The sequence below is a fragment of the Neofelis nebulosa genome, chromosome 8, assembly GCF_028018385.1.
Source record: "Neofelis nebulosa isolate mNeoNeb1 chromosome 8, mNeoNeb1.pri, whole genome shotgun sequence".
Taxonomy (NCBI): Eukaryota; Metazoa; Chordata; class Mammalia; order Carnivora; family Felidae; genus Neofelis; species Neofelis nebulosa.
In genome coordinates, this window is record NC_080789.1 from 90,260,568 (window position 1) to 90,273,048 (window position 12,481).

The window sequence follows — 12,481 nt, forward strand, 5'->3', positions numbered from 1 at the left end:
TTAATTCATTTATCAAAACAATATTTCTAGCAGAGAAATAGATACAATCTTTAAAAGAAATGGCAACCAATCTTAGATTATAATAAAGGAAACATCTTGACATTCTCCAAAGAAGACTCTGGTATTAAAAATACAGACAAAACATTAGAATAATGGTACAGTAACATAATGGTTCTATCTTCATGTTTGTCCACATATACAATAGATTTAGTGATTGCATAATTGTCTTTTGCCTCCCATACTTCAATATGCCACTGAGGTTATGTAAAATTACATTTAAGAACCTCTTCTGTTCCATTTGAAACAGGGAAAAAAGTGTCCCATTGAGAGTAATTAAAGATTCTCTTTTTTATCCACGAACTGTTTTCTTAAAGAATGACTTGCTCACCCCAAAAGGATTTGGGGGACAATAAAGCTTAATTGCTTAAAATTACTATGCAGCATACAAAAAAAAACTACTTAAGTATGATTCTTTGGATGTTACAATTTTAAATATGCTTGCTTATATTCAGCTCAAAATACTATTAAGAAAAACCTTGCCATATGCATGGGATTCTTAATGACTAACTTTATGATTGTAGCAAACCCAGCTAGAACCTAATATTTGGGAAATCTGGTCTTTATTGGGAAATACTAGTCAAGGGTGGGGGGTCAGTGTTGTAAGAAATGAGGTTCTCATAACATTCTCATGCAAGCTCAGTGACCAAAGGAAAAAAAAAATTCTTCTGTGTTCTTATCGTGTTTGTGCAACATTAAAAAAGATTACTGCTCTAAAAATTGTGCAATAGAAAGTAGTCATAGTTAGAGCTTTATAAGATTACAATACATGAGACACAGATGTCATTTAATTATGTACCGATTTACCTGTTTAGGCATGCCTTTGTTGTCCCTGGGTGTTCATCAGAAGTCAGGTATAATTGCAATTAAGATTTTAAGAACTTGGAAATATACATAGAAAGCATTTGTATAATTACTTCTTTTTGATAAAAATAGAGTAATAGGTTTGTTTTGGAGTTAGAGACATGAGTATAAAACAAATAGCATTTCTTGAGATCATGCTTCAAGTGTGTTCATTTTTAGCTGATGAAAAGAAACTAACTTTGTCAGTAAAACTCTATTTTTTTCCCCACTACTGTTGAAATTTAAAATATAATAGGTGATCAAGTTTTATCACAAATGTAAGTATGTGAACGGTCAGTTGACGTAGGGGTCGCACATAAACTGTTTGGCATAATTTAAAACATGATAAACTTGTTGAGATAGTATCCAAAGCTTTTTGCTCTCATTTTATAGATAAAACTACCTCTCCTCCTTCAACTTTTACTGAAACGGTTAAGCTTTCTAATATTGGTGTACTTACCGCACACAAAGTAAATAAGATAATTGGATACTACTTCTGTATTGCAGAAACAACCAGAATTCAAAATAAGGGCAGAGAAACTTCTAGGAGCCTTCTTTCTGACTAAACCTACCACACCCGTCACAAGAGGACAAAGTTCAATCCATGAATAAGCACAAGCTGCCCTTAAAGCCATGGCTCACAGGTTTTTTGTTTTTTGTTTTTTGTTTTTTGTTTTTTTTTTTATCAAAGTGGCTCTTTTGCCAACAATATGCCACCATACTCCATTCCCTTCTTCTCTGTAATAAGTAGCGCTTTTCTGAAGTTTACTTCTTAAGTGGTTATTAACCTGTCCCTTACTAGCTGAATAGCTCCTAAAGTTACCAACAGTTTAGTGCTCGAAGAATGCAACAAACACGTTGGCTCTCAGGAATTGTCCAATTAGCTTCATGATGATAAGACAGTGCTTAAATGTAAGAATGGGGAGAAATACAAGTCTTAAAGCTGCATACGAAAGGAAACAAATCATACAGAAATAGTTATGCTTAAGAAAACAAAAAGAGTCCTTGAAATAGCGGAGGTGATCTACGCCGATGGTAGATCGTAATAGTTGTAAACTGCTGACGGGCGGAAGAGGAAATGCAGTGTTCTAAACCACCAAGCGTTCTTACCTGCAGCCTCTTTGCAAATGGGAGAAGGTGAATTTGTTTTAGGGTAGTGTCCTCCTTTGTTTCTGAAGGACTTCTATTTCATAAGTTAGATATTTGCAAATTAAGTAAATAATATTTCTTTTAGTTGAGTATTTGTAAATGAACTATCCACCATTGTTAGTGGGAAAATCACTCAAAAATAGATCCCTAAGTCTACTGAATTCTTTGGGGGGGGGGGCTATGTAGCTAACAGAAGATACTTTGGTGATGTGACCCGGTTCTGCTTCCTCTAGCTGAGTCTGAGACAGCGGGTTGGAGACACGGTACTTGGGAAAGAAGAGATGAACAAGGAAACTTTTGGCTAGTGGAGATTAAGTGGATTCTGTAAATACCCAAGAACACTGGGGCCCAAAAAAGAGTTCACTAGGTAATTCCTTGTGAAAAGGATGTCAATATTTTTCTTTTCTTTATTATAATTCCTTTTTAGCTTCTTTGAGCTTTAGTAAAGTATGCTAAAATGTGTTAGCTGTGTTTGCTGAATTCAAGGTGGCAGGGGGTGGAAAATCCATTTCTATGCTTTGGGGGAATCTGTGTCTATACGTTGGGAAGTTAAGGAGCCTGGAGAGTTCCGGCCAGAGGTGATGAGTGGAGAGCTCTGAAGCGGCAGCCCAGAAGGCGTTGAGACAAAACTCCCAGGATAGATTTGTGAAAGGTGAGAGTACTCACTGAGCATCTTCATAAAGTCTGAGGGAGGAACCTGGCTCCCTGCATTCCCTTGGATGGAGGCTCAGATCCTTCTTATTTAGATATTAAAGAGAAGAGTGACATTGAAAGCCTAGAGACATGGTGTTATATAATTCACGTCACAAGAATATAAGAACTGAAATGCAATGTCACACTGATGTGCTAGCATCTGGCAGTAAAGTAATAAGATCACATCAGCTGATTCCAGAACAATTTGGAAAGTACAGACAGGAAGCTTAAAATATCAAAGCCTTGTATCGCTCCATGAAATATGACACCTTTACTATTGTATAAGGGCACATACAAAAAATCCATAAGCATGCAAGGAGAAAAACTTTAAATCCATATAAATAAAAAATTATAAAAGGCCTATTGTTCACTCATTATGCTGGCAAATGCAAATAAGTTAGAAAACATAACCTTGCCCTTGAGAAATTTACCATTATATAGTCTAATCTGCATTACAAATAGAGGGACACATAAGAGAGATCAAAGGAAGATGTGCAGAAATCCATACCTTTCTTCCCAGACAGGACACACTGTTCTGGACAACAATGACCACAAGTCTTAGAATGTGGTGACTACTTTCAGACCAGATGTGGGATCAGGAAGCAGAGAGACCAGTGGCAGTTCTACAGAAGAAATGTCTAGTGATCCATAGGATGTGACCGGGCCCTCTGCGGCTGGCCAGAATGCAGTGGAGGGGATGGCGCAGGGCAGCGAGTGGGGCTGTGTGGTGCAGAAGTACAGAGAAGGAACTCTAGAACCACACTACCTCACTTCTAACTTACGCAAGTTCCTTCACCAGTCCAAATGCTTTTCCTCAAGAAGTCACCTTACTTTCAATTACAATCAATGTAGATGAATCACTAAAGGGGTGCTGTTTTAAGAGTTGATTTGAGTCTTTCCTCCTAGTTCTTAGATGAGGTCTTACGTGGTGATTCTGCAGTCAAATGCTCTACCCCGAGCTATACCCTCTAACGTGACGATCCTGGATGGCAAGTGGTTTCTGCCTGCTCTGGATTCATTTGAGAAGTAAAAATTAATGTTGGCTAAAAGCAATGGAGTTGTATCAAGGTGGACTCCTTCCCCTACAACTGAGGCTAGCTCTGAGACATCCCAGATTTAGGCTACATATGGGCTCAGGGAGCATCTCCAGGATGATTAGCTGTAAATATGTTGGTTACAGGCTACCGGTGCCATCAGGACAGTTTCTGCAGTCACCACAGTTTTTCTGCCACAGCCTCCCACCTGGTGACTTGGCAGTCTCACAGAGTGAAGGAAACAGTGATTGAGGAAAAGCCAAAAGATATTTCTCTGCTGACTGGTATAATACAGAAAGTGTGTTGTCTGGTTAATTGGGAAGCTCTACAGATAAATAATGATGTAACAATACCCTTAATTGCAGTATTCTGTAAAACTAACTGAATTCCCTTGAGATCCTAAACTACCTTTTTATAAAAAATGGTATTTCTTTAAAATCGTAGCATTTACATTTTCATTTAATCTCCTTCTTTTGAAAAGAAAACATGCTATGGTGGTAAAATTGGTTTGTACTGCATTTACTTTGCCTAACAATAGTTTTTCTGTATGGACAGTACTTTTCTGAGCTGACATTCAGAAATAACCTAAAGCCCAGGAAAGGAAAGCTAGGAGGAAGAGGGATGATAATATAATCAGGAACAAACAAACAAACAAACAATTCTACACAAGAAGGAGCTACTAGGAGCACATACAAATAGTACATTGAAAACACCTTCTGAAAAGTACAGTTCTCATACACATCCTCAGAGTATCTCAGGTTAGAATTTTAGGTACTATACAAATGTTCAACGTGCCATTGTTTAAATTTTCTTGAAGACAACACTAACTACACTTGCTTTTATAGATGGATAACATAAACCAAGAATTAAGAAAAATAAATTATCTCAAGAAAGCAAGCCAGAACTCCGGACTCTTGATTCCTGCTGCAGTCAGTAAGACACGCATCTTAAAAAGTTCAACTGTCAGAAACCTTCTCTCTAGAATCTTAATTGTTACACCTCTTAATGTCCAGAAAGCCTGTGGGCTAAGTCTCTTTCTCCTTAGTGGGGGGTTTTCTTGGCCTGCAGAAGGAAAGCTGTGTCTATGTAGCAAATTGTAGCAGTCTTCATCCTGGGGTTGAACTCATCCTTGCTAAGACCCACCTGTCTGGCACATTTGTTTAGAAGCCTAACACTGGTGAGTCCCGTACTCCTTTGCAAGGCTCATTGGTCCTTGCACTTTTGCGCTGTGGTGACAGTGGTCCAAGAGGTGTTTGCTAGAAGCTGCACGTAAGTAGAGCACTGCCCGCAACCCTGAACTCTTATTGAAACAGTGGTTCATTCTGGGCAAAGCTGCCGTAAGTTGCAGTCACCGTTCTGCATGATCAAACCGCAAAACTTCTCATTCAAGCTGTAGCAGACAAAACCATCTGCCCATCTCTTAAATCACCTTGGCTAGTGTAAGCGTCTACAAACCACTGAGGTCAAAACGTCCTACCCATATACTAAAGTCTAAAGCCCTAAGCCACCTGTCTGGACCCCATCAAAAATTACTCCTCTGTATATATTCCACCCCACCCCCCGCCCCAACTAATTTCACTTCTTTTATGTCTCAACGTTAGCAGCCAATTCAGCAAATTTGGGGGTCTTTGTGAAGGTCCACCAAATAGAGTTTTCCTTCCCCTTCTGGCTTCTGAACAAATCAAGAAATAAAGCAAAAGAATAAGACAGGTGAAATGTCCAAATATCACCATTATTACCATAAAACCTTAATTCAAGAACCAAATGGACTCCCTCATACTAAATCCCACCATGAAAGTCACTGCAATGCTGGGCCCCACACAGAGTGTTCTAATTTGCCACATTTAATGGAAATGAAGGGAGGTCCTCCTCAGAAGTATCAGATTAGTCCTATTGTATTGCACTATTTCATAATTCAGAGCAATCTTATTTTGTTCAGTAATCTGAAATTCAGTAGGAATTCCACGGGATCCCTGTCTAGAATAAAAAATAAACCACTGGGATCTGTCCTTCACCTTTCTTATGAAGTTTAGGGTGTAACAACTGCCTTCTGCTAATTACAGAAGCTCTGTTTCATTTTTCCAGAAACACTGGTTAGGTCTGTTCTAAATCAGCAGCCAATCAGCTTAGCTACTTCTAGTAAACACGAGCTATGTTCTGCTCCAGTCCTGCTTAGGCTTCTGGATGCAGATGAGTGACATTTTAGCCTGAGAGATCTGGTTTTTACTGTTGCTGTTTTGTTTTAGTTGTTGTTATTGTTACTGGTGGTGGTGTGTGTCTATTTGTAGGTAGGACAGTGAGGAGGGAAGAATTTTATGGCAAATACACTTAAATAATGAGAACAGGCTACTATCATAGAAATGTGCCTTTGGCTGGCAAACATGTGAGATAAAATTAAATGCATTGGCTGAAGGTTTATTGGGAAAACAAGGAAAGAATAAAATATTGGAGGAAAATAATACTCAGAAATAGAAGGATAGATAGAGAAAAACAAATATCTAACACTGAGAGTTTGTAATTTGCTAAGAAAATGTGACCTAATCTTTTCTAAATAGAGGGAAAAGAAGAAAGAGCAGAGATTTAGAAGTATGGTATCATATTTAAGAAAAGAGTCTGCAAACAATAGGGCAATAAAAAAGCAGTGTTCATCTTACATGAATGCTGCATTAGATTTTTTTTTCCACAGTGAAAGGCCTAAGGGATTTTGCACAACTGTGCAATTTAAAAAGACAGCCGGGTTTGTTTTTTTTTTTTTTTTGACTTGCAAAAAAATTATGGTAGAGGTGTTAAAGCTCATTATTATTTATTTTGATTTTCAGGGAAGGGAGGCTTTTCTATCCAGATGTAAGCCTTTATCTTAACAGAAGTCACAGTAATTCACAATCAATAATTATACCTAATAATAGAAAAACATATGGTTAAACTACATGCAGTTATTTTATAATATGTTCTTCTAAAAAACTATCTTTCAGAGTTGATTTTAGAATTAAAATAGGATTATAAAGGAAAGGCAAGGAAGAAATAAATTTTCCAAGTTGAAACTCATCAAAAATTTTCATCTCCATTGATAAGGCTTTTACAAAGAATTACTTTTAGAAAATTACTGGCAATTTAAATTAATGTTTGAGTGTGGGAATTCATTCATTAAACAATTTAACATTTTTGACTTTTCAAAAAACATGGTCACTACAAAGTCTGAATTATCTGTGGGAAATAAATGATATGCAACTGAAATTCCTTATAGATTGCCAGAACTAACATTTTTAGTCTTTTTCCGTGATATATTTTAAAAAAGTAACAATTAGAAACAAAACCTCAATTATAATACCTATTTCTCTCGCTGTAGGGCTGTAATAAAATTAAAAGAGATAATATAGCGTTGACCTAAGTGTTTTCCTAAGATTAATAATGTTTTAAACATTGTGGTTAAATCAATAAGGAAACTCTAGATTAGATAAAATTAAACAGGTCTTTCTGTTTAAAATATTGCAGAGATTTTAATACGCTAAAATAGATATCCAAGAATATCCAGGAGGTAAACATATTTCCCGGTGGGTTTTATTTGATTACAGAATATTTATTCTCAGACTATCTCCCAAGGGTAGCACCATGCACAGTATGTAGCTGTTGTTATTTTTATTTAGACGTCTCTGAACAAGAAACAAGGGACCCAGATAACACGTAAGCTAGTCAACGTCCAGTGTGGTAGTCCTTGGTGCCACTTATCAATATCCAGTCCTTCTCTCCTTCTTGGCATATCGAAAACTGAACTTTCTAGGCAATGAATTTTGTGGAAGGTACTGTGAATTATTTTTAGCTGGAGCATATATATACATCAAAGCAAACTCCTTAGGGCTCTCTTTTTCTTGACCACAACTCTTGGCTATTCTAGAGGGTAGCTACTTGTCAGTCTGGGTCCCATAATCAGGAGAGCAGAAAGTGGAACAGAGGACAGAGGAGCAGACCCTTCAGCTGACTCTCAACGGACACGTAGCAAAAGCAAGAAAAAAAAAATCTTGGTTGTTTTAAACTGCTGAGATTTGGGGTTGTTATCATAACCTAACTTAATTTATACTGACAGCTATGCTAAGTGATCAAGAGTAAATTGTATTTTTACAGCTAGAAAAAAATCTTCACTGTTTAGTAGAAAGAAAACTGGGTCAGAGCTTAGTCAGTGGTTAGACAGGCCGGAGCAGAGAAAGCAAGGATCTAGAGAAGGGCCAGATCCACCAAGTTGGCAATGATCATCAGGGGAGGTGGTAGCTATAGAATAAGCCCCAGGAAAGTCATGAAACAGAGTCATAGTCAGGGAGATTTAAGAGCTGCCAAGAAGGATCATCATGAGCTGGTGTTTAGGGACAGGCCCCACAACGAGGGTTGGTCAGAAAGAAAAAAAGCAGAGCCTATTAATTAGAACAATGCTTGACCATTGTCCAAGACGATTAGATGATTAGTCTATGATTATTAAATATTGCCTGACTAGGGATGGCTTTAATTAGCAATAATCGCGCCTCGGATAAACCTCATTGGCTACGATACTGCCACTGCGCAAAGCTGGGATGGCTTTAATTTTGGAGCTTGGAGTAGGGCTGAATCTATAGATAAAAAATAAATGGCTCATAGTTAGTAGAAGAGTAGTAGAATGAAGCCAAATGAGTTACTAAAGTGAAAGATTTTGTGAATGGGTCTAGAAAATGGAAGAACAGTTTTTTTGAAATAGTATTAGAAAAAAACGAGTTTCTGTTGATTTTCTACCTGTTAACTCTCTAAGATGGAAAATATTTGGTTATGACATGGTCATGGTTCTTTCTTAAGTTTAGGGTATCTGGTAGAATAGTCTGGGTCAAGATCCCTTCATGGACTTTTAATTGCACTTGTGGCACCTTTTGTGAACTTGGGCTAACTTGACAGAATGAGGCTATCTACAGCACATGTATTGGTTTCCTAGGGCTGCTGTAACAAAGTACTGCAAACTAGGTGACTTACACAACAGAAATGTATTGTCTTCGTTTGGGAAGGTAGAAATTTGAAATCAAGGTGTTACAAGGTTGGTTCCTTCTGAGGTCCGTGAGGAAAAATCTGTTCCATGCCTCTCCCTTCCATCCCAGTGGTTTGTTGGCCATCTTTGACATTCCTTGGTTTGTAGAAACATCACCCCAAACTTTGCCTTCATCTTCACATGACATTTTCCTTGGGTATGTGTGTCTGCCTCCAAATTTCCCTTTCTTTTAAAAAAATGTTTATTTATTTTGAAAGAGAGAGAACATGCATGAGCAGGAGGAGGGGCAGAGAGAGAGAGAGAGAGAGAGAGAGAGAGAGAGAGAGAATCTCAAGTAGGCTCGACACTGTCAGCACAGAGCCTGAGGTGGGGCTTGACCTCATGAACGGTAAGATCAGGACCTGAGACGAAATCAAGAGTTTGGACGCTTAACTGACTGAGCCACCCAGGTGCCCCTAAATTTCCCTTTTTTATAAGGACACCAGTCATATTGAATTAGGAGCCCACCTTACTCCAGTATGACCTTCTCTTAACTTAATAACATCTGCAATGGCCCTATTTCCAAGTAAGGTCACATGCTGAGATTCTGGGGATTAGGATTTTAATGTATGAATTTGGCGAGGGGGGGGGGCGGGGTGAGGACATAATTAAACTCATAATAGCACCAATCAAAGATTGGTTTTCCCACCATACCTACTTGTCCTTGTTTTTTTCTCTTTTGCATGGCTTTTTACAGCAGCATTTACAGGTCTTTTTTTATTTCCTAGACCATGAGCTTCTTAAGGTCAGAGACTATGCCATTTTAATTTGTCCAGCTCCTGGCACAGGACTATTGCAAAGTAGTGCAGTCATCTCTCTCCTGAACTAGTGACTACAAGAGCCTTATAATTGCATTGCCTGTTTCCTCTACTTTTGGTTTATCCATTCTGATTCATCTTGCATAAAATGGCCCCCTCATTAAAGAATAAACCTCACCAAACTCACATTCACCCTTCAAATCAGATCAAGCACTACCATCTCCAATGCCTTCTGTGATATTCCTGGGCAAAGTTAGGTAGCTAATTCCTCTTTACCCCCATATAACATTGTTAAGGTCAGAGACTACACTATTTTAATCTGTCCAGCTCCTGCCACAGGACTATCACAATGTAGCGCATACCTATGGTAAGTATTAGACACTCAATAAATGTTTGAATGAGTATTTGAATTAATTAAATTCATGATTTGTAAGGCAAATCCCATAGTAATTTTTGAAAATTTTAGGAAATATTTTTCTATTTCTGTTTGCACTGCTGAATTAAATGGGTCATACTCTAGAATTAGTCTTCTTACACCTGCAGTCCTTCTAAAAAATGTATTTTTAAAATTGAGATATAATTGACATATCCTGTATCACCTTTAACTCTGAAGAACTACCCATAAATTTCAAAGAATGTAATTAACAAACAATGCCGTTCACAATACAATTCACAGCATTTTGTCAAAGAAAAAAACAAAACAAAACTGTAGGGTCTTCAAATCTTCTTTCAAATAGAGATTGGTGTTCATAAAGCAGCTAAAAGAATACAGTACCAGGGGCACCTGGTTAGCTCAGTCGGTTAAGCATCCCACTTCTGCTCAGGTCACCATCTCACGGTTCGTTAGTTTGAGCCCTGAATTGGGCTCTGTGCTGACAGCTCAGAGCCTGGAGCCTGCTTTGGCTTCTGTGTCTCCCTCTCTCTGCCCCTCTACTGCTAGTGCTCTCTCTCTCTCTCTTAAAAATAAATAAACATTAAAAAAAAAAAAAATACTGTGCCATTAGTATAACTACCCAGAAATACCTTTAGCACCACTTGACAAATCAGAAAACTTCATCTCTAAAAGAAGGCCTTGGAATGTACCACTCCTTAACAATCTAGGCCATGATAGCCAGGCATCAAGACTTTGGGTAGGACACATGAAAAGTGGTAGATGGCAATCACGCTGACAGAGTGGATTAGGACAGTAAGTGGAGCAATTCGAAGACGTGCTGAGAGCAATTTGAAAAGCTCCCCACCATCATCATTAGGGACGAGTAGGAAACTATTGTTGCTTAGTATATTTTGGGCTTGGGATTATCTCCCCTATAACAAAATGCTGACTACCAAGTCCAGAAACAGCCAAACCTTCCACCCTCTGTCTGTCATCCAATCTCATCTCATCACTCCTCGCGCACCCTTCTCCAAAAAGTCCTCCCTGTTTGCTGTCCCCACGTTCAATTCCCTTTCACTTTCCTTTGGTGCATTTCAATCTGGCTTCCATCACCACAATGCAAATAAAGCTATTTTTCTTCTTTTTAAAAAATATTTGCTCGTATGTTTTACTAGTTAGCTATTTTATGAATGTTTTTTTCTTTTTTATTGTAAAAAACACGTAACATGAAAAACTCCCCACATAACATGAAATCTACCCTCTTACATGTTTAAGCGTACAGCAGTGTTAACTATATGCACATCGCCATTCAGCAGATCTCTAGAACTTTCCCATGTTGCATGACTGAAACTATGTCCACTGAACAGTAACTGCTCACTTTCCCCTCCCTCCAGGTCCTGGTAACCACTATTCTACTTTCTGAAGCTATTTTTCTTCCTTTAAAAATTTTTTTTTTTTAACATTTATTTATTTTTGAGAGAGAGAGAGAGAGATCAATCAGGGGAGGGGCAGAGAGAGAGAGGGAGACAGAATCTGAAGCAGGTTCCAGGTTCTGAGCTGTCAGCACAGAGACCGACACGGAGCTTGAACTCACAGACTGAGAGATCATGACCTGAGCCAAAGTCAGAAACTTAACTGACAGAGCTACTCAGACACCCCTGAAGCTATTTTTCTAGGTCACTGCTGACCTTTTAAATGCAAAAACCTATGATGCTTTTCTGTCTTTATCTTACCAGATCTTCTGGGGCATTTCACACTGATGATGAAACCTTTCTTCCTGGAACTTTTTGTATTTCAGTTTTCCTGATATTTCTCTACCATTCTCCACTTCCATCACTGACCGCCATCTTTCTACCCATCCAGTAAATGTTGGTGGCCTCACAGAACCCAGTGGTCTTCCCACTCTCACTCTCCAATTCCCTCCTTTCCTGTTATATCAACACTGATTTCTGCTATTCTACCTGCTCATGATTCCTCCACGCCTTGGAGCTATAATTCCTGATGGTCATCTACCTGAAGGTCCTATATGCACCTCAAACTCAACTTGTCTAATATTAAATTCCATATCCTCACCTATGATTTCCTTCAGGTGGTGACTCTAACAGTCTTACAGTAACTCACACCAAAGGCGGGGGATCCTGTAGGACTACTCCTTTTTTTTTTGCTCTCCACATTGGATCATTCACCAAGTTCTACTGATTTTAATTTCTAAAGTTTTCTTGAATGTTTTGCACCTCTCAGTGTGCATCACTAATTAGTTCAACCTTCATCCTCTCTGATCTGAAATTCTGAAGAGACTTCCAATCCCTCTTACTGTTTCCAGTTTTATTTTCTTAAATAGTCCTCCACAGAGCAGCCAGCGATTTAAGTAAAACACAAGTTCAAATACGTTGTCCCCTACTGGTGATTTGATCCCTACCTGGGGATCATTGAGTCTTGGGCAACCAGAGTATCCAAGGTAGACTCATGAGCTCAAGGAACAGCTACTAGCAATTTCAATAGTTTAGGAATCTGTACAACTGTACCGGTATGTACC

General features: G+C 38.4%; 1 non-coding gene across 1 annotated transcript; it reads right to left on the reverse strand.

Moving 5' to 3' along the window:
• Positions 1-8,194: 8,194 nt before the first annotated feature.
• On the reverse strand, positions 8,195-8,332 carry LOC131484109 (U4 spliceosomal RNA). The gene has a single exon (XR_009248026.1). It is a non-coding gene; the product is annotated as a U4 spliceosomal RNA (small nuclear RNA).
• Positions 8,333-12,481: the final 4,149 nt, after the last annotated feature.